This window comes from Cyrtonyx montezumae, unplaced genomic scaffold (genome assembly GCF_038088225.1).
Source record: "Cyrtonyx montezumae isolate F1298 unplaced genomic scaffold, pur_monq_1.0 scaffold_40, whole genome shotgun sequence".
NCBI lineage: Eukaryota > Metazoa > Chordata > Aves > Galliformes > Odontophoridae > Cyrtonyx > Cyrtonyx montezumae.
In genome coordinates, this window is record NW_027072046.1 from 1168468 (window position 1) to 1189036 (window position 20569).

A 20569-nucleotide genomic window follows, 5' to 3' on the forward strand; every position below is an offset into this window, starting at 1 on the left:
TTTTTCAATCACACGAACATTACTGATTCCTTCCCCAGAATTGTATGCTCTTCTGACCTTAGCAATGTAGATGTGAAATCTAGTGAAGCCGGCTCCTCTCGCAGATTGTGGTGTCGGTCGAAACGGAACGAATATTTTCCAACAAACTTCATCACCGGAGCATCGCAGATGAGCCCGTACGAAACAGCCGAGTCGGCAACGAACGTCATACTCGAATCGCTCGTAACAGCAGTTTCCGCTTGGAACGCTTCAACCGCCGTTTCTGCTGCTTGAGCCGCTGAAGAAAGACGCGAATCAGCCTGCTGCCGTGCACTGTAGCCGATTCTGACATGCTTAGCTGAAGAAATTAGATAAGTTTTTATACCACTCAAAAAACATCTATAAATTATGTGGAATAGTATTTTTTATTTTTATTTAATTTTGAACGTTTTAAACTTTGTCAGTACTACTTTGTAATGTAGACTAAATTTGAAATTTGTTTGAAATTACTTGTCAGGATCTTTTACATTCCATGATAGCTGCATTTCTTTGACTGATCGTGTGCGATTTTTAAAACAAGTGAAATGAGTACAGGCACGGATTTCTTGTGTGTGTAATGAACAACACTTATGCGGAGCTTTATTTCAAGTGGAACAAAATGTCATGTTCTATAATATGCCGATTTGAAGCTCAGTATTTGCCCTCACCCAAAATTGTTTTTAACAATAACAATAACATTCCAACTAATCCCAATCCAAAATCTATTCATAAAATGCAAACAAACCCTGTCCCTTACACAAATATGAAATCAAATCCTAACCCTAACATAAAATCCATCCCAAACACTAACCCTTACCGTAAACGTAACCTTAGCTTTAACCATAACACTAACACCCTAACCCAAACACTACAACAAACCAAAACTCTAAACCGAGCACGATAGCAGATCATACCCCTATCCCTTATCTTAGGACTATAAACAAACTAAAGTCTCTCCCTATGCCAAATACAAGCACTAAACGTGTCCAAAACACTATTCCTATCCCTATTTTTGAACCACAACCAATCACAAAACAAATCCAGGGCTTAACACTTCTTTCACAATAACGCTCAAACTTACCTTACACTACACAAGAAATTTAACACTAACTCTATGCTTGAAACCTAGCACTAACCCTATACCTACAAATTACCCTATAACTTAACCTAAACCTAAGCCCAACCCTAATGCTAACCCTAACCCTAACCACTACATCGAACCCTAAACCCTAACATTAACCCTGAACCTAACACTAACCCTAAAACTACCACTAACCCAAACCCTAACCCTGACCCTAACCCAGACACAAACACTAATGCTAAACCTAAACCAAACCCTAATCCAAACACTAACTCTAACCCAAAACCAAACCCTAACCTTAAGCCAACAGTAACCCTAACCCTATACCTAAACCCTAACCCTAACGCTAACCCCAACCCTAATCCTTACCATAACCATAACCCTAATCCTAACCTTAAGCCCTAACCCTAACCCAATCCTTACAGCTATCCCAACTCCAACCCCAACCCCCAACACCAGCCCCAACCCTATTCCTAACACCAACAACAACCCCAACCCAAACAATATCATTTAAAACCTAACCCTAACACTAACCCTAACCCCAACCCCAAACAAAACCCCAACCCAAATCCCAACGCCAACCCGAATCCTAACCCTAACCCTAAACTTAATCCTAACCCGAACCCTAAACCTAAAGCCTAACCCTAAACCAAGCCATAACCCTAGCCCTAAAGCTAACCCCAACCCCAGATCCAACCCAAACCCAACCCAAATCCCAACCCCAACCCCAACCTTTATCCTAACCCTTAACCGTAAACCTAAAATTAACCCTAAGCCTAAGCCTTTCCCTAACCCAAGACATAACCCTAACCCTAACCTTATACTAACCCAAACCTTAACCCTAACCCTAATCCGAACAACCCTAATCCCCAAACCAACCCCAACCCTAACTCCAAGCTTAACTCTAACCCTAACCCGAACCCTAACCATAACCTTACCCTAACACTAACAATATCTCTAACCCTAAAAATAACCTTACCCTAACATGAACACTAACCCTAAACCTAAATCTAACAGTACACCTAACCCTAAACCTAACCCTAACATTAACCCTGAACCTAACACTAATCCAAACCCTTACGCTTACCCTAACCCAGACACAAACACTAATGCTAAACCTAAACCAAACCCTAAACCAAACAACACTAACCCCAACCCTAACCCTAACCCAACACTAACCCTAACCCTATACCTTAACCCTAACCCTAACGCTAACCCCAACCCTAATCCTTACCCTAACCCTAACCCTAAGCTAAAATCTTACCCCAACAAAAAACCAAATACTACACATAAAAATATTACTAAAGCCAATCTTCACCGAAGCCGCTAAAATTACCTAAATCCTTCCCTAACACTTACTCTAAGACTAATTCTCTAACCCTAACACTTACCCTAACACTAACGTTAACACTTACCCTAATCTTAACACTAAATCCAATTGTACACCCAACCCTATACAATCACATAAAACTTACTTTAAAACTAAATCTGTAAAACTAACACTAACCCTAACAAGAATGCTAACACTAATCCTAACCCCTAACCTAACCCTAACCCTACCCTAACCCAAAACATCTCTTCTCAGAGATCTCTCCCACGTGGAGTCCCCTGCGAGCCTTATCATCCTGACGGTGAGCCATCTTCTCTTTCGTATTATTTGTATTCTATCTATATAGAACAACAAAAAATTATACCATCATCTATACTATTTCTTTGTGAAGTACCATCCTTGGGAGTTTTTTACCCCACAATAACCCTAACCATAACTAAATCCCTAACCCAAACCTAACAATTGCTATAAATCTTGATCTAGAAACCTAACACTAAACCTTACCCTAACTCTAAACCTAACCTTAACCCTGAACCTAAACTAAACTTAACGCTTAAAAATAACACTAAACCTAACCCTAACCCTAACCCTAACCCTAAACCTAACCCTAACCCTAACCCTAACCCTAACCCTACCCTAAGCCTAACCCTAACCCTAACCCTACCCTAACCCTAACCCTAACTCTAACCCTAACCTAACCCTAACCCTAACCCTAACCCTAACCCTAACCCTAACCCTAACCCTAACCCTAACCCTAACCCTAACCCTACCCTAACCCTAACCCTGACCCTAACCCAAACACTAATCCTTACCCTAATCCTAACCCTAAGCCAAAATCTTGCCCTAACCCTAACCCTAACCCTAACCCAATCCCAACAACTATCCCAACTCCAACCCCAACCCCCAACAGCAGCCCCAACCCTATCCCTAACACCAACAATAACCCCAACCCAAACGATAACATCTAAAACCTAATGCTAACCCTAATACTAACCCTAACCCTAAACCTAACCCTAACCCTAACCCAATTCATAACCCTAGCCCTAAACCTAAACCCAACCCCAGACCCAACCCAAACCCAACCCAAATCCCAACCTCAACCCTTATCCTAACCCTAACCCTAACCGTAAACCTAAACCTAACCCTAAGCCTAAGCCTAACCCTTACTGTAACCGTGACCCTAAACCTGTACCTAATCTTAACCCTACACTAACCCTAACCTAAACCTTAACACTATCTGTAACCCTTACCCTAACCGCAACCCTAAACCAAACCTTTAACCTGAGAGAAAACCTTACCTTAAGACAATTCCAAAATCTAAACATAACCTTATTACTAAAGCCAGTCTTCACCTAACCCGCTGAAATTACCTAAATCCTTCTTTAACACTTACTGTAAGACTAAATCTTTAACCCTATCCCTTGCCCTAACCCTTGCCCTTACCGTAACACTTACCCTAACCCTTACCCTAAATCCAATCTTACACCTAACCTTTTCCAATAACCAAAACTTACCCTAAATCTTACTGTAAAAATAAATCTTTAAACCTAACACTAATCCTAATACTAACCCTAACCCTAACCCTAACCCTAACCCTAACCCTAACCCTAACCCTACCCTAACCCTAACCTTAACCCTAACATAACCCTAACAGTAACCCCAACCCAAACCCTAACCCCAAACCTAACCCTAAACATAACCCTAAGCCTTACAATAACAATAACCCTTACCCTACCCTAACTGTATGGGAACTGCTCAATCACGGCCTGAAACACAGGTCACCTGAGGTGAGCACCGAGTCAGCCATGGGGGCACAAGTGGAGGTGATATACCTGTGTGACTGGAAGGGGGGGAGCCTGGCTCCACCTCTCCCAAGCCCCATTTAAGGGCTAACCACCGCCAGGAAAGGATCTCTTCTTGGATACCCCTCCCACGTGGAGTCCCCTGAGAGCCTTATCATCCTTGTGATAAAAATGAGTGCTGTATTTGTTAATGAAACCAACTTGAGACAGAAGTGTCAGTGTTTTTCAGTGTTTTGCTTTCTGAAAACTATGTAGTTTGTAGAAGTCTCAAAATAGGTGTATAAATGTTTTGTCTAAGAACTTTGGAATTTGTGCAAATTGGAGCCACAGCGCTTAGTTCTAACAACTGGACAATGAACAACAGACAGCAGTGACCTTCTAAGAAACTGAAAAAAGAAAAATAAGGTAAAATCTCCTCTTAAGTGCGCATGATCGAAGCTGAAGAGGCCTACGGCCCTTTTCATCTCAATCACCAGGTGGCAGAGAACGACCCCACATAAGAGCCAGCGCAGCCCAGGAAGGGAAAGATAAACACGAATGCAGAGATAAGAGACAATAAAAAGTGGGATCAGGAGGCCCCAGTTGCGCACCTCTGGTGGAACAGAGACTCCCGGCCACCCAGCGCTGTTTCTTGCTTGTTTACTGCTTGCTCAATAAATCTTTTCCTGTTGGTAACGATTGGTGTTTATTGTTCTTCACGCCTATAACAATTTGGTGCCGTGACTCGGATCCAGGCGACTCTGCTGTGAAATTCCCACTCCAGGGGTGGCGCCCCATCTTCGGATGGCCCCTGGGCTTGGTAATTCCTGTGCAGAGACCTATAGCTCCGAACTCTAAATTCGGTAAGCGAGTGAAAGAAACTGCAGTACCCCATAATTTTTGTTCACAAGGAACCCGAAGGAAGACTCAGGATTGAGTAAGTATTTGCGTGAAGCCGTTCAGTTGGGGTGGGTATCCCGGAGAATGCCTGACTGGAGTCAGGTCCTGAGTGTGGACCCTCTAGTAGTGCAGTTCCCATTGCCCGCGAAGGTATGGGTCACGACCGAGGGGCGCAAGTGTGTGTGTGTGAGTGCTCCGGAAGATGGGACAGAGGCAGAGTAAGCCCTCTGAACCCATGGGTGGCTTGCAGGTGAAGCTACCGGACATACCACTAGAATGTCCCCTAGGTTTATGTTAAAACACTGGGGCGATTCTCCCTCTAGACGAGGAAAGAGTAAAGTAAAATGGTATATTATTGTATAGGGATATGAGGAGGAAAGCAGATAGGGGCAGATCAGCTATTCTGACCAGTATTTGGGTCCTTTGAGGATCAAATCTACCAGGCTCTAAATACTTATGTGAATGATACACTATCTCCTCCCCCTTATGCTCCCCCTGAACAGAATCCAGCAGCTCCTCCGGAACAAGCTGAATCTGACTCAGGAGACGAACCTGAACCCCTAGACCTCCCTAGGAAAAGGATCACTAGAAGGCAAACTAGGCAGGAGAGGGGTCAAGGAAGAAACCTTCTCCCTTTAAGAGAAATACCTGTAAAAGGAAATGGGGAATTTGATAAGGGATCCTTTAGGGGTCTCCAAGAGGCTAGATCAATTTTTAGGTCCCACTCTTTATACCTGAGATGAAATAAAGGCAATTTTGGGCGTACTATTTACAGCAGAAGAGGGATATGATCAGGAAGGCAGGTATGCGAATTTGGGATTAGCAACACCAGGCTGGTCCAGGAGCAGATATAAAGTGGCCTTTACAGCGCCCCAACTGGGATAGTCAGAACCAGGAACACCACTCGCATGGCAGATTTGCGAGTTATTATTATTCAAGAGAATAGAGAATCTGTCCTTCGGTGACAGAATGTTGATAAGGCTTCTAGCGAGTAAAAAAAAAAGATGAAACTCCTACTGAGTGGTTAGAGAGATTACCCAAAAAGTTAGTTATATTCAGGATTAGATCCTGCTACCCCCCTGGGGCAAGCTCTCCTGAAAACGCAGTTTGTAGCTAGGTCCTGAATATTCAAAGGAAACTAGAGAAATTGGGAGATTGGCAGGAGAGAGGATTAGATGAATTACTAAGAGAGGCTCAGAAAGTATACGTACGGAGAGAGGAGGAGACTCAGAAGAAGCAAGCAAAAAAATTCTGATAGCCGTGGTAAAAGGAAAAGAGGGAATATTCCTCGGGCAGAGAACGCGCTTTAACCTAACCAGATGAGACCCAGAGATATAAGGACAGTAGAATGCTTCTACTGTCAGAAAAAGGGACGCGTGAAGAAAGACTGTAGAAAGAGAATTCAGGATGAGAGAATGTTTAAGAAGGACTGAGGGCTTAAGGGGTTTTATGTGCTGGGGACCCGGGAAAGAAAAGAGCCCGTGACGAAATTGAAATTGGGTCCTCAGAGTCAGGAAGAGGAATTTTTGCCAGAGCCTGGCGCAGAAAGATCGACTGTTCAATATTCACCTGGAGGATGTTCTGTATCCTCAGAAAAGCTACTAGTAATCGGAGCAAAAGGGAACCTTTTATGGAACCTGTTGTAAAGCAGGTAGAAATAGAATTACCTAGCACCTATGGAATTGGGTCTTTTTATTGGTACCTGAAGCAGAATATAATTTGCTAGGGAGAGATTTAATTGTGGAGTTAAGAATAAATTTGGAAGTAAAAGATAGAGAATTAATTGTTAATCTATGTACTCTAACGATAGAAGATGAGGCTAGAATTAACCCAGAAGTTTGGTATACTCCAGAATCAGTAGGGAAATTAGACATAGAACCGTCTGAAGTGACTATAAAGGAACAAGAGATCCCGGTTAGGATAAAACAATACCCCATTTCAAAGGAAGGTAAATTAGGGCTACAACCTGAAATTGAGAGATTAATATCTAAAGGGCTATTAGAACCCTGTATGTCTTCCTATAATACTCCTATACTCCCTGTAAAGAAACCTGATGGCACATACAAATTGGTCCGTGATTTCAGAGAAATTAACAAGAGAACAATAACCCGTTTCCCAGTAGTGGCAAACCCCTATACCCTGCTGAGTCAATTAAAACCAGAATTTAAATGGTACAGTGTGATTGATTTAAAGGATGCTTTTTGGACCTGCCCCCTGAAGGTAGAATGTAGAGATTACTTCGCCTTTGAGTGGAAAGTACCAAACACCCATAGAAAACAACAACTTAGATGGGCAGTGCTTCCACAGGGATTCACAGAAGCCCCTAACTTGTTTGGGCAAGCCCTTGAGCAGGTGTTAAGAACTTATGAATCAAACCCACAGGTGACCTTAGCACAATACGTAGATGACTTACTATTAGCTGGAACAGATGAGGAGGCCGTTAGACATCCGACATCCGCTGCTGGCTTATCTCTTGGGCCAGACATGTCACACAAAGAGAAAAGGAAAAAACATCTGAGAAATGAGGGATAAAAGGCCTTCACTGAACTAAGGATTTTGTGGTCAGCGCAGGCCTGTGAATTATATGCAGTCCTTAGAGCCCTACAGACGTTAAAAGGAAAATTGGAACCATTTATACAGATTGCATATATGCGTATGGGGTAGTCCATACCTTTGAAAAATATGGGAGGAAAGAGGATTAGTAAACTCACACGGGAAAGGGTTAATTCACGAGTCCTTAATAAGACAAACTAAGGGCAATAAAAGAACCAGAGAAAATCGCAGTAGTACATGTTGGATCAAATAAGGAGAAATAATTTAGCGGCCTTATTGATCCTAAAGGAAATACAAGCTGATAGTCCCTGAAAAAAATAAAAAAAAAAAGAGAGGCTAAAAGCTTTACTACATAAGAGAAAGAAAAGTCTGGTGGTACAACGGCCCCCACTAGATATGGCAATACACCAAATCAGTCCAGGAAATAAGGTTTTAATTAAAACATGGAAAGAGTCGTCTCTAACTCCTCGATGGGAGGAACCTTTTCTTGTTTTATTAACAACAGAAACAGCGATCCAGACAGCTGAGCATGGATGGACCCATGCGAGCCGAGTGAAAGGATCCATCCATGACACAGAACCCCAGTGAAAGGTGTCCAAGACTTTGGATGATCTAAAAATCACTCTAAGAAAAATGTAAAACTGTTGCTTTTCCTTTAACAGATAAGATAACTCAGTCATTTCATCGCATGCTTTATATGTATATTGTATATGTATTGTGCATTGTATATGATGAATATTGGTGAACTCACTCTTCCTATGAATACCTTTTAAGATAATTGGGAGATAGTTTTGTGAGCAATCAAGAGGCTAAAATTTAAAAAGGAATTAGAGAATGGGGAGACTTATAAGGCAAGGAAAAAGGAGGTTCCCCTGAAGAATACGACTGCTTCCGAGAAGATCATACACCCCGCTGCTCTAAGCAAAAGAGTAGGCGAGGGAGGCAGAGGCGTACAGCGGTGGGGCTATGAGAATGACCTCCGAGGTGAAATCACCTTGACCTTTGTCTCCTAATCTGGAAGGCCTCACGAAGCCATACTGAAAGTGCTCACTGAATTCAGATTGTAAGTGCTCACTGGATTCAGAACTTTCTCACTTAATTCAGATTGGCTATGGAAAAAAAAAAAAAAAAGTATATATATACATTAAAAAAAAAATTAGGAGAAAAGGGGGGGCTAAGAAAGAACTCGACAATATTCATTCTAGAAAATGAGTACACCAACAATACCGAATAAGATAATTGCAGCATCTTTAAACAATCAATTTAAGCATAATCTTTAAAACTAACACTAACCCTAACGCTAATCCTAACACTAAACCTAACTTTAACCCTAACACTAACAAAGCTAAACCTAACAGTAATACCAGCCCTAACCCTATAACTCTAAACCAAACCAAACCCTAACATAACCCTAACCCTAACAATCACCCTAACCATACCCTAACTCTATGGGAACTGCTGAATCACGGCCTGAACCACTGATTGGTCACCTGAGGTGAGCACCGAGTCAGCCATGGGGGCAGATGTGGACATGATATACCTGAGTGATTGGAAGTGGTGGAGCCTGGCTCCACGTCTTCCAAACCCCATTTAAGGGCTGACCACCGCCAGGAAAGGATCTCCTCTTATGTGCGCATGATCGAAGCTGAAGAGGCCTACGAACCTTTTCATCACAATCCATCACCAGGTGGCAGAGAACGACCCCACATAACAGCCAGCGCAGCCCAGGAAGGGAAAGATAAACACGAATGCAGAGATAAGAGACAATAAAAAGTGGGATCGGGAGGCCCCCGTTGCGCACCTCTGGTGGAGCAGAGACTCCTGGCCGCCCAGTGCTGTTTCTTGCTTGTTTATTGCTTGCTCAATAAATCCTTTCCTGTTGGTAACGATTGGTGTGTTTTGTTCTTCACAACTATAACAATCCTGAAGGTGAGCCATCTTCTCTTTTGTATTATTTGTATACTATCGATATAGAACTACTCAAAATAGACCATCCTCTATATTATTTCTTTGTGAAGAACCGTCAAGCCCTAACCCTAACAACTACTGTAAATCTAAAACTATATACCTAACACTAACCCTAAACCTAACCTTAACGCTAACACAAACCCTAACCTTAACCCTAAACCCAACCCAAACCCTATCCCAAACCCAAACCAAACCCAAAACTTAACCCTCACCCTCACCCTAATCCTAACCCTAACCTATACCATAACCATATCCTTTATAAACAACACCAACACCAACCCCAACCCCAAACAACAGCCTAAACCCTATCCCTAACCCTAACCTTAACCCATAACCTTACCCTTATCCTAACCGAAACCCTAACCCTTACCAAAACCCCAAACTAACCCCTAACCCTAAAACCAAACTCAAACCCTAACCCTAACCCTAACCCTAAAACTAAACCTAACCCTAAACCCTAGCCCTATACCCTAAACCTAACCCTAAAACTAAACCTAAAAATAACCCCAACCCTAACCCTAACCCTACCACTAACTAACCTGAACCCTAAACGTAACCCTAACCCTAATCCTAACACCACCCCCATCTCCAACGGTAACCCCAAAACTCTAAGCCAAACCTTAAACCTAACCCTAAACCGAAACCTAGCCCTAACCCTAACCATAACCTTAAAACAAAACCTAACCCTAACCCTAACCCCAACCTCAACACTAACCCCAAAGCCCTAACCATAAACCTAACCGTAACCCTACATTCTAACCCTAAACCTTACCATAAACCCAACACCAAACCCAAACCTAATCCCAACCCCAAACCTAACCCCAAACCTATACCCTAACCCCTACAACTAACCCTAACCCTAAATCTAACCCTAAAATGTTACTTTAACCCTAACTCGAACCCTAATCCGAACCCTAAACCAAAACTAACCCTACTCCTACCACTACCCCTACTCCAAAACCAAACCCAACCACAAGCCCTAACCCAAACTCCAACACCAACCCCAAACGCAACAACAAACACTACCCCAACCCTAAAACCTAACCACAAACCTAATACTAACCCTAACACTAAACCTAAAACTAACCCTAATCTATGACCGTAACCCTAACCCTAACCCTAATCTATGACCCTAAACCTGAAGCCTTACGCTAACCCTAAGCCTAGCCCTAACCCTAGTCCTTACCCAAAACCAAACTCTAACCCAAATCCTAACCCTAACCCTAACACTAAACCTAACCCTATCCTTAACACTAACACCAATCCCAACCGCAACCCCAACCCAAACCCATACCTGTAACCCCTAAACGTAACGCTAACCCTACCCCTACCCCAAAACCAGCCACAAGCACTAACACTAATCCTATCCCTAAATTTTAACCTACCCCTAACCCTTCCCCAAAAGCAACCACAAGCACTAACCCTAACCCTAATCCTAAACCTAAGCCGAACCCTAACCATACCCCTAAACCCTACCCTAATCCTAAACCCTCAAGGTAACCCTAAACCTAACCTTAATACTAACCCTAACACTAACCTCCACCCTAACCCTAATCTATAACCCTGAACTATAACCCTAACCATGACCTAGAAATTTCTAGAAATTTTTATACTGGTTATAAAACCTTTCAAATCTTTTCAAATAATCAGGTCTGAATGGAGGGCGAAAGTCTGGCTGTAATCGCTCATAACCGTGGATTAAGCTTGAAAAAATTTGTGTCTTCTACAGTTCCGAAGGCAGAATGCTAATCAGCCGGCTGCCTTGCGCTGTAATGCGGCTTATCTCCACTGCCAGATGAGGTCTGATTCCAACATTACGCAGTTTACTCTTATAACAGACTCCGTTCATGGTGTTTTTAGAAAAGATGGGCTGCCCCTCTTTGTTAGTGAGGGGGAATTTTCTGCTCTATGCCGGCTCAGCAAGCATTTGAAAAGAATGATAGCATCAGAACTTCATTTCAGTACACACTTTCACAGTTTTTCTTTAACATTTCTTGATGACCTTCTACATTCCTCAGAAACAGTTTCTCTCAATTTTTCCTTTTCATACACACGGACATTACAGATTCCTTCCCCAAAATTGTATGCTCTTCTGAGGTTAGTAAAGGCGAATTGTGAGTGAAGCTGGCCCCTCTCGCAGATTCTGCTGTCTGCGACAGCGGTTCGAAAATTTCCCCAACAAGCTTCATTAAAGGAGCATCGCAGATGAGCCCGTACGAAACTGAGCCGGATCGGCAACAAACGTTACACTAGAATCGCTCCTAACAGCAGATTCCGCTTGAAACGCATCAATCGCGGTTTCTGCTGCATAAACGGCTGAAGAAAGACGCGCATCAGACGGCTGCAGGCGTTGAAGAGCGGCTTTAAGCAGCAGCCAGCTGCGGTCTGACTCCAACATATCAGTGATTACCCTTATGACAGAATCCGTTCCTGGAGTTGTCGATAGAGATGGGGAGGACCCCGATGTTAGTGTGGGGGAAAGATTCTGTTCGCTTTCTGTTCTGCTACCGTCGGCAATATATGTCTGCATCAGACGATCCTTTCCGTCCACGTATTCGTACTTTTTTTCTGAATTTTCTTGATGTCTTTTTCTTTCAACACAGAATCATCGTCTCTCCCCGTTTATTTTTCAATCACAGGAACATTACTGATTCCTTCCCCAAAATTGTATGCTCTTCTGACCTTAGAAATGTAGATGCGAAATTTGAGTGAAGCCGGCTCCTCTCGCAGATTCTGGTGTCTGTCGAAACGGAACGAATATTTTCCAACATACTTCATCACCGAAGCATCGCAGATGAGCCCGTACGAAACTGAGACGAATCGGCAACGAACGTTACACTGGAATCGCTCGTAACAGCAGTTCCGCTTGAAACGCATCAACCGCGGTTTCTGCTGCTTGAGCCGCTGAAGAAAGACACGACTCAGCCTGCTGCCGTGCGATGAAGAGCGGCTTTAAGCCGCATCCTGCTGCGGTCTGCCTGCATCATAACTGTGATTACCCTTATGACAGAATCAGCCCATAGCGTTGTCGATGGAGATGGGAGGACCCCGATGTTCGTGTAGGGGAAAGATTCTGGTCCCTTTCTGCTCTGCTACCTTCGGCAATGTATGTCTGCATCAGACGATCCTTTCCGTTCACGTATTCGTACTTTTTTTCTGAAGTTTCTTGATGTCTTTTTCTTTCAACACAGAATCATCGTCTCTCCCCGTTTATTTTTCAATCACACGAACATTATTGATTCCTATCCTAAAATTGTATGCTCTTCTGACCTTAGCAATGTAGATGTGAAATCTAGTGAAGCCGGCTCCTCTCGCAGAATCTGGTGTCGGTCGAAGCGGAACGAATATTTCACAACAAACTTCATCACAGGAGCATCGCAAAGGAGACCGTACGAAACAGACGAATCGGCAACGAACGTTACACTGGAATCGCTCGTAACAGCAGATTCCGCTTGAAACGCATCAACCGCGTTTTCTGCTGCTTGAGCCGCTGAAGAAAGACGCGACTCAGCCTGCTGCCGTGCGATGAAGAGCGGCTTTAAGCCGCATCCTGCTGCGGTCTGACTCCAACGTTAAAGTGTTTACCCTTATGACAGAATCAGCTCCCGGCGTTGTCGATAGAGATGGGAGGATCCCGATGTTTGTGTAGGGGAAAGATTCTGTTCCCTTTCTGCTCTGCTACCGTCGGCAATGTATGTCTGCATCAGACGATCCTTTCCGTCCACGTATTCGTACTTTTTTTCTGAATTTTCTTGATGTCTTTTTCTTTCAACACTGAATCATCGTCTCTCCCCGTTTATTTTTCAATCACAGGAACATTATAGATGCCTTCCCCAAAATTGTATGCTCTTCTGATCTTTGCAATGTAGATGCGAAATTTGAGTGAAGCCGGCTCCTCTCGCAGATTCTGGTGTCTGTCGAAGCGGAACGAATATTTTAAACAAACTTCATCACCGGAGAATCTCAGATGAGCCCGTACGAAACTGAGCCGGTTCGGCAACAAACGTTACACTAGAATCGCTCCTAACAGCAGATTCCGCTTGAAACGCATCAACCGCGGTTTCTGCTGCTTGAGCCGCTGAAGAAAGACGCGACTCAGCCTGCTGCTGTGCGATGAAGAGCGGCTTTAAGCCGCATCCTGCTGCGGTCTGACTCCAACATATCAGTGATTACCCTTATGACAGAATCAGCCCATAGCGTTGTCGATAGAGATGGGAGGACCCCGATGTTCGTGTAGGGGAAAGATTCTGGTCCCTTTCTGCTCTGCTACCTTCGGCAATGTATGTCTGCATCAGACGATCCTTTCCGTTCACGTATTCGTACTTTTTTTCTGAAGTTTCTTGATGTCTTTTTCTTTCAACACAGAATCATCGTCTCTCCCCGTTTATTTTTCAATCACACGAACATTACTGATTCCTATCCTAAAATTGTATGCTCTTCTGACCTTAGCAATGTAGATGTGAAATCTAGTGAAGCCGGCTCCTCTCGCAGAATCTGGTGTCGGTCGAAGCGGAACGAATATTTCACAACAAACTTCATCACAGGAGCATCGCAAAGGAGACCGTACGAAACTGAGACGAATCGGCAACGAACGTTACAATGGAATCGCTCGTAACAGCAGATTCCGCTTGAAATGCATCAACCGCGTTTTCTGCTGCTTGTGCCGCTGAAGAAAGACGCGACTCAGCCTGCTGCCGGGCGATGAAGAGCGGCTTTAAGCCGCAGCCTTCTGCGGTCTGCCTGCATCATAACTGTGATTACCCTTATGACAGAATCCGTTCCTGGCGTTGTCGATAGAGATGGGGAGGACCTCGATGTTAGTGTGGGGGAAAGATTCTGTTCCCGTTCTGCTCTGCTACTGTCGGCAATGCATGTCTGCATCAGACGATCCTTTACATCCACGTATTCATACTTCATTGTCTTTTTCTTTCAACACTGAATCATCGTCTCTCCCCGTTTATTTTTCAATCACAGGAACATTACTGATTCCTTCCCCAAAATTGTATGCTCTTCTGACCTTAGCAATGTAGATGTGAAATCTAGTGAAGCCGGCTCCTCTCGCAGATTCTGGTGTCGGTCGAAACGGAACGAATATTTCACAACAAACTTCATCACAGGAGCATCGCAAAGGAGACCGTATGAAACTGAGCCGAATCGGCAAAGAACGTTACACTAGAATCGCTCGTAACAGCAGATTCCGCTTGAAACGCATCAACCGCGGTTTCTGCTGCTTGAGCCGCTGAAGAAAGACGCGACTCAGCCTGCTGCCGGGCGATGAAGACCGGCTTTAAGCCGCATCCTGCTGCGGTCTGACTCCAACGTTAAAGTGTTTACCCTTATGACAGAATCTGCTCCCGGCGTTATCGATGGAGATGGGAGGACCCCGATGTTCGTGTAGGGGAAAGATTCTGGTCCCTTTCTGCTCTGCTACCTTCGGCAAAGTATGTCTGCATCAGACGATCCTTTCCGTCCACGTATTCGTACTTTTTTTCTGAATTTTCTTGATGTCTTTTTCTTTCAACACAAAATCATTGTCTCTCCCCGTTTATTTTTCAATCACACGAACATTACTGATGCCTTCCCCAAAATTGTATGCTCTTCTGATCTTTGCAATGTAGATGCGAAATTTGAGTGAAGCCGGCTCCTCTCGCAGATTCTGGTGTCTGTCGAAGCGGAACGAATATTTTCCAACAAACTTCATCACCGGAGAATCTCAGATGAGCCCGTACGAAACTGAGCCGGTTCGGCAACAAACGTTACACTAGAATCGCTCCTAACAGCAGATTCCGCTTGAAACGCATCAACCGCGGTTTCTGCTGCTTGAGCCGCTGAAGAAAGACGCGACTCAGCCTGCTGCCGGGCGATGAAGAGCGGCTTTAAGCCGCATCCTGCTGCGGTCTGCCTGCATCATATCAGTGATTACCCTTATGACAGAATCCGTTCCTGGCGTTGTCGATAGAGATGGGGAGGACCTCGATGTTAGTGTGGGGGAAAGATTCTGTTCCCGTTCTGCTCTGCTACTGTCGGCAATGTATGTCTGCATCAGACGATCCTTTACATCCACGTATTCATACTTCATTTCAGAAACTTTTTGAGTCTTTTTCTTTCACACAGAATCATCGTCTCTCCCCGTTTATTTTTCAATCACACGAACATTACTGATTCCTTCCCCAGAATTGTATGCTCTTCTGACCTTAGCAATGTAGATGTGAAATCTAGTGAAGCCGGCTCCTCTCGCAGATTGTGGTGTCGGTCGAAACGGAACGAATATTTTCCAACAAACTTCATCACCGGAGCATCGCAGATGAGCCCGTACGAAACAGCCGAGTCGGCAACGAACGTCATACTCGAATCGCTCGTAACAGCAGTTTCCGCTTGGAACGCTTCAACCGCCGTTTCTGCTGCTTGAGCCGCTGAAGAAAGACGCGAATCAGCCTGCTGCCGTGCACTGTAGCCGATTCTGACATGCTTAGCTGAAGAAATTAGATAAGTTTTTATACCACTCAAAAAACATCTATAAATTATGTGGAATAGTATTTTTTATTTTTATTTAATTTTGAACGTTTTAAACTTTGTCAGTACTACTTTGTAATGTAGACTAAATTTGAAATTTGTTTGAAATTACTTGTCAGGATCTTTTACATTCCATGATAGCTGCATTTCTTTGACTGATCGTGTGCGATTTTTAAAACAAGTGAAATGAGTACAGGCACGGATTTCTTGTGTGTGTAATGAACAACACTTATGCGGAGCTTTATTTCAAGTGGAACAAAATGTCATGTTCTATAATATGCCGATTTGAAGCTCAGTATTTGCCCTCACCCAAAATTGTTTTTAACAATAACAATAACATTCCAACTAATCCCAATCCAAAATCTATTCATAAAATGCAAACAAACCCTGTCCCTTACACAAATATGAAATCAAATCCTAACCCTAACATAAAATCCATCCCAAACACTAACCCTTACCGTAAACGTAACCTTAGCTTTAACCATAACACTAACACCCTAACCCAAACACTACAACAAACCAAAACTCTAAACCGAGCACGATAGCAGATCATACCCCTATCCCTTATCTTAGGACTATAAACAAACTAAAGTCTCTCCCTATGCCAAATACAAGCACTAAACGTGTCCAAAACACTATTCCTATCCCTATTTTTGAACCACAACCAATCACAAAACAAATCCAGGGCTTAACACTTCTTTCACAATAACGCTCAAACTTACCTTACACTACACAAGAAATTTAACACTAACTCTATGCTTGAAACCTAGCACTAACCCTATACCTACAAATTACCCTATAACTTAACCTAAACCTAAGCCCAACCCTAATGCTAACCCTAACCCTAACCACTACATCGAACCCTAAACCCTAACATTAACCCTGAACCTAACACTAACCCTAAAACTACCACTAACCCAAACCCTAACCCTGACCCTAACCCAGACACAAACACTAATGCTAAACCTAAACCAAACCCTAATCCAAACACTAACTCTAACCCAAAACCAAACCCTAACCTTAAGCCAACAGTAACCCTAACCCTATACCTAAACCCTAACCCTAACGCTAACCCCAACCCTAATCCTTACCATAACCATAACCCTAATCCTAACCTTAAGCCCTAACCCTAACCCAATCCTTACAGCTATCCCAACTCCAACCCCAACCCCCAACACCAGCCCCAACCCTATTCCTAACACCAACAACAACCCCAACCCAAACAATATCATTTAAAACCTAACCCTAACACTAACCCTAACCCCAACCCCAAACAAAACCCCAACCCAAATCCCAACGCCAACCCGAATCCTAACCCTAACCCTAAACTTAATCCTAACCCGAACCCTAAACCTAAAGCCTAACCCTAAACCAAGCCATAACCCTAGCCCTAAAGCTAACCCCAACCCCAGATCCAACCCAAACCCAACCCAAATCCCAACCCCAACCCCAACCTTTATCCTAACCCTTAACCGTAAACCTAAAATTAACCCTAAGCCTAAGCCTTTCCCTAACCCAAGACATAACCCTAACCCTAACCTTATACTAACCCAAACCTTAACCCTAACCCTAATCCGAACAACCCTAATCCCCAAACCAACCCCAACCCTAACTCCAAGCTTAACTCTAACCCTAACCCGAACCCTAACCATAACCTTACCCTAACACTAACAATATCTCTAACCCTAAAAATAACCTTACCCTAACATGAACACTAACCCTAAACCTAAATCTAACAGTACACCTAACCCTAAACCTAACCCTAACATTAACCCTGAACCTAACACTAATCCAAACCCTTACGCTTACCCTAACCCAGACACAAACACTAATGCTAAACCTAAACCAAACCCTAAACCAAACAACACTAACCCCAACCCTAACCCTAACCCAACACTAACCCTAACCCTATACCTTAACCCTAACCCTAACGCTAACCCCAACCCTAATCCTTACCCTAACCCTAACCCTAAGCTAAAATCTTACCCCAACAAAAAACCAAATACTACACATAAAAATATTACTAAAGCTAATCTTCACCGAAGCCGCTAAAATTACCTAAATCCTTCCCTAACACTTACTCTAAGACTAATTCTCTAACCCTAACACTTACCCTAACACTAACGTTAACACTTACCCTAATCTTAACACTAAATCCAATTGTACACCCAACCCTATACAATCACATAAAACTTACTTTAAAACTAAATCTGTAAAACTAACACTAACCCTAACAAGAATGCTAACACTAATCCTAACCCCTAACCTAACCCTAACCCTACCCTAACCCAAAACATCTCTTCTCAGAGATCTCTCCCACGTGGAGTCCCCTGCGAGCCTTATCATCCTGACGGTGAGCCATCTTCTCTTTCGTATTATTTGTATTCTATCTATATAGAACAACAAAAAATTATACCATCATCTATACTATTTCTTTGTGAAGTACCATCCTTGGGAGTTTTTTACCCCACAATAACCCTAACCATAACTAAATCCCTAACCCAAACCTAACAATTGCTATAAATCTTGATCTAGAAACCTAACACTAAACCTTACCCTAACTCTAAACCTAACCTTAACCCTGAACCTAAACTAAACTTAACGCTTAAAAATAACACTAAACCTAACCCTAACCCTAACCCTAACCCTAAACCTAACCCTAACCCTAACCCTAACCCTAACCCTACCCTAAGCCTAACCCTAACCCTAACCCTACCCTAACCCTAACCCTAACTCTAACCCTAACCTAACCCTAACCCTAACCCTAACCCTAACCCTAACCCTAACCCTAACCCTAACCCTAACCCTAACCCTAACCCTACCCTAACCCTAACCCTGACCCTAACCCAAACACTAATCCTTACCCTAATCCTAACCCTAAGCCAAAATCTTGCCCTAACCCTAACCCTAACCCTAACCCAATCCCAACAACTATCCCAACTCCAACCCCAACCCCCAACAGCAGCCCCAACCCTATCCCTAACACCAACAATAACCCCAACCCAAACGATAACATCTAAAACCTAATGCTAACCCTAATACTAACCCTAACCCTAAACCTAACCCTAACCCTAACCCAATTCATAACCCTAGCCCTAAACCTAAACCCAACCCCAGACCCAACCCAAACCCAACCCAAATCCCAACCTCAACCCTTATCCTAACCCTAACCCTAACCGTAAACCTAAACCTAACCCTAAGCCTAAGCCTAACCCTTACTGTAACCGTGACCCTAAACCTGTACCTAATCTTAACCCTACACTAACCCTAACCTAAACCTTAACACTATCTGTAACCCTTACCCTAACCGCAACCCTAAACCAAACCTTTAACCTGAGAGAAAACCTTACCTTAAGACAATTCCAAAATCTAAACATAACCTTATTACTAAAGCCAGTCTTCACCTAACCCGCTGAAATTACCTAAATCCTTCTTTAACACTTACTGTAAGACTAAATCTTTAACCCTATCCCTTGCCCTAACCCTTGCCCTTACCGTAACACTTACCCTAACCCTTACCCTAAATCCAATCTTACACCTAACCTTTTCCAATAACCAAAACTTACCCTAAATCTTACTGTAAAAATAAATCTTTAAACCTAACACTAATCCTAATACTAACCCTAACCCTAACCCTAACCCTAACCCTAACCCTAACCCTAACCCTACCCTAACCCTAACCTTAACCCTAACATAACCCTAACAGTAACCCCAACCCAAACCCTAACCCCAAACCTAACCCTAAACATAACCCTAAGCCTTACAATAACAATAACCCTTACCCTACCCTAACTGTATGGGAACTGCTCAATCACGGCCTGAAACACAGGTCACCTGAGGTGAGCACCGAGTCAGCCATGGGGGCACAAGTGGAGGTGATATACCTGTGTGACTGGAAGGGGGGGAGCCTGGCTCCACCTCTCCCAAGCCCCATTTAAGGGCTAACCACCGCCAGGAAAGGATCTCTTCTTGGATACCCCTCCCACGTGGAGTCCCCTGAGAGCCTTATCATCCTTGTGATAAAAATGAGTGCTGTATTTGTTAATGAAACCAACTTGAGACAGAAGTGTCAGTGTTTTTCAGTGTTTTGCTTTCTGAAAACTATGTAGTTTGTAGAAGTCTCAAAATAGGTGTATAAATGTTTTGTCTAAGAACTTTGGAATTTGTGCAAATTGGAGCCACAGCGCTTAGTTCTAACAACTGGACAATGAACAACAGACAGCAGTGACCTTCTAAGAAACTGAAAAAAGAAAAATAAGGTAAAATCTCCTCTTAAGTGCGCATGATCGAAGCTGAAGAGGCCTACGGCCCTTTTCATCTCAATCACCAGGTGGCAGAGAACGACCCCACATAAGAGCCAGCGCAGCCCAGGAAGGGAAAGATAAACACGAATGCAGAGATAAGAGACAATAAAAAGTGGGATCA